The 2,897-nt window shown below is 46.2% G+C and overlaps 1 non-coding gene across 1 annotated transcript; it reads right to left on the bottom strand.

Moving 5' to 3' along the window:
* Positions 1–846: 846 nt before the first annotated feature.
* LOC127204882 (small nucleolar RNA SNORA24) lies at positions 847–979 on the bottom strand. The gene has a single exon (XR_007832567.1). It is a non-coding gene; the product is annotated as a small nucleolar RNA SNORA24 (small nucleolar RNA).
* Between the last annotated feature and the right edge of the window lie 1,918 nt (positions 980–2,897).

Here is a 2,897-nt window from a genome sequence, read left to right as displayed (position 1 = left end):
AAACAAAAGAGGCAAATTGAATATTGGCTAGAATCTTGAAATAAAAAAGAATATATTGCACACATATATGTTATACACATGTACATATAACTTATTGAAGTCTACTACAATCCTCTAAATCATTACCTCCTAGCTCTCCAAACAGCTGGACAATATTGACCTTATTTGTTCTGTATTGCACATGAATTTCTAGGAGTTTAATTGCTTTCATGAATTCCCAGGATGTATCAATGCCACAGTCAGGGCTCAAATTCCTGCCTACTTATTACCACCACCACCACCCCACCCCACGCTCCGCAAGCTGAAAACTTTGGGAGTTTAGGCTTCCTGCTCTAAAGCCTGAGTTTCTTCTCTTTTATTTCTTTTGAGGCCTGGGATGCCTCCATCGGAGATGAGTGCGCATATCCTGAGCTGTGAGGGCTCCATTGACCATGGCTTTTGTTTTTCCTCCTGTTCCCGGGAAAGTATATGGTTCTGAGTAGTGAGGTGTGATGTGATTATGAGGTGCAGCCTGTCAAACAGGCTAGACTTGCTGGGCTGCACCATAAAACCCCAGGCTTTGCATAGATAGTAGCCAGCCTAGTATTTCAGGACTCAGCTAAAAGCAGGGCCTGACCATCTGAGATTGTTTAGGAAGACTCTCAAAGATAGATTTGCACTGTCTGAGATAGATTTGCAAAAAACAAAACAAAACAAAACAAAAACCAAGATTCCTTACTAAGTTCCTACTGTGACCAGAGACCTTCTACGTTGGCGGTGTTCTGTTTTGTTTTCTAGAAACATTTTAATAACAGTTCAGAAAAGCATGCCAAATAGCTTGGCATCCCACGGGTTTTTACCCATGAAGAATGTTGTCTGTGCCAAGTCAGAATCTGATAACAGTTAAAGGGTGACAGTGTCGCCGATAAACAAGAGCATCCTCTTCCATGGCTGGGAAGTTGTTCCAGTGTGTTGCCCAGGCTAGCTTTCAATGATGGAGGCCAAGCTAGTCTCAGACTTGCAACAACTTTCCTGCTTCGGTGTTCCAAGTGCCAGGACATTAAGCTTGAGCCATTACAAGAAAACACACAGTTTTGCTAATTAGCCCTGCACCTCTCCCAGAAAGCACTGTAGAGCTGACCATGCTGAACAGCCCTGAGACCGTAAGCATGGGTAAGCTGGCCCTGCCGATTTTCTGCCTAGGTGGCATGAATGAGGAAGAGATGCCCTCCCCTCTCCCTCACCTCTCATCACCTACAGCCTGTGGGAGAGCTGCCCACCCCCCCAGGTCACAAAAGCAAGAGAGATGGCCCTGCCCCCTCACTGGCAGCACCAATCCATCCAATAGGCCCAGCACCTCAACTAGGCAGCACAACAGAGCCTGTCCAGAGGTCATGAGAGAGGGAGAGCTGGCTCTGGCCCTTGCCAGCTGCTGGGTGAGCAGGGCAGTGCCAGAAAGCTTGCCCTAGTGGTGTGGGTATGGGAGAGCTGGCAGGCTGACCAGCTCAGCTACCACCCAGGCTCAGTTACATGGCTTGGAGTTGGCCTACTCCAACATCTACCCCATTTATAAACTCCTAGAGCAAGCGAAGGGGCTGGTCCTACAGATCCAAATCTCCAGGATCTCTGTGACACAGGGCAACAACATGGTCTCCGAGAGGAGTCCTGATGAGAACCCAGAATTGATAACGTAGGAAAAGCTAGAGGTTTTGAGCCAGACCAATGACTCATTGAATTGAACATTTGTAAATAAAGAACAGAGTGTGACATACTACAGCATCCACAATGAGATTTTTCCCCCCTTTTTCTTCTGTGGGGTAAGTTGCAGGGGCAGAAGACAGGTGCAAAGGGACAGGAAGATGAGTAGAACTGGGGTGCATGATGTGACATTCACAGGAAATCAATAGGAAGTTAAATTAAAAAAAAACAATTATAGGGTGGGATATAGCCAATTTATATTATATAATATGAAAATATCTATACAATGCAAAGAAAAAAATAATGTTAAGAAACCAGGTAATTCTCCTGAAAAGGCCCAAACAAGGTATTTGATTGTGATTCTGACAGTGGCATTTCAGGTCTCATATCTTACTTACGTGCCAACAGAATTCAACAGCTGACTACTCTTGCCGTCAGAAGCATCCTTCCAGGTGCCAAGATTGCATAGCATTGGTTCCCCTGTGCTGGTGGTGATAACTTTGGATATTTGTAGTTCATCTCTTCTCAGTTCCTCAATCTCTGGGCATTTGGGGTGCCCTGAAGTCAGCCTTTGACCTCCACCGGTTTGCAACTGTCTCACCCCGAGGATCCCTAAATTATAGCCCAGACTGCTCTGCATTCACCTACCCACACATTGCCACTCATTGTTGCAAATTTAATATGAATTCCTGCTGTTTCTCACCCCAAATCTCTGCCCTCCCACTGTCTTCTCTGTCTCAGCTAATGATAACTTCAGCCTTCCAGTTTTGACTCAGGTGAAAACCTTTCACATCTTTGAGTCTCTGCCTCTCATCTCCATCCCCATCCCGTCATACTGGTCTGCTCTACCTTTCAGACTCACCCAGCGCCTGCCTGCTTCCCTCTTCTTATGCCAGCAGTAATTGGTCTCTGTAGATCTGTGCAGTCCCACCTCCTCAGGGTTCCTTTTGTCGGTACAGATAGAGTGCTTTTGTTTTTAATTAAAATGCCAGGCCATTCTGTTCTCCTCCTGTTCAAATGCTTTCCAACAACTTGCTGCCACTCTCAGAGTAAAACCCAAAGCCCTCGCAGGTCCCATAGGAACTGTCCTCATCCCTGTGTGGGCTTCATCTTTCTAATGGACTCCTGTTATTTTCCTCCCCCATCACCATTCTCGGCCCCAAGCCTTCCCTGTGCTTGCACATCCTGAAATAAGCATGTGGTCCATGCTTCCCTCTTTC

This window comes from Acomys russatus, chromosome 20 (assembly GCF_903995435.1).
Source record: "Acomys russatus chromosome 20, mAcoRus1.1, whole genome shotgun sequence".
NCBI lineage: Eukaryota > Metazoa > Chordata > Mammalia > Rodentia > Muridae > Acomys > Acomys russatus.
This window is presented reverse-complemented; position numbering and strand designations above follow the sequence as displayed.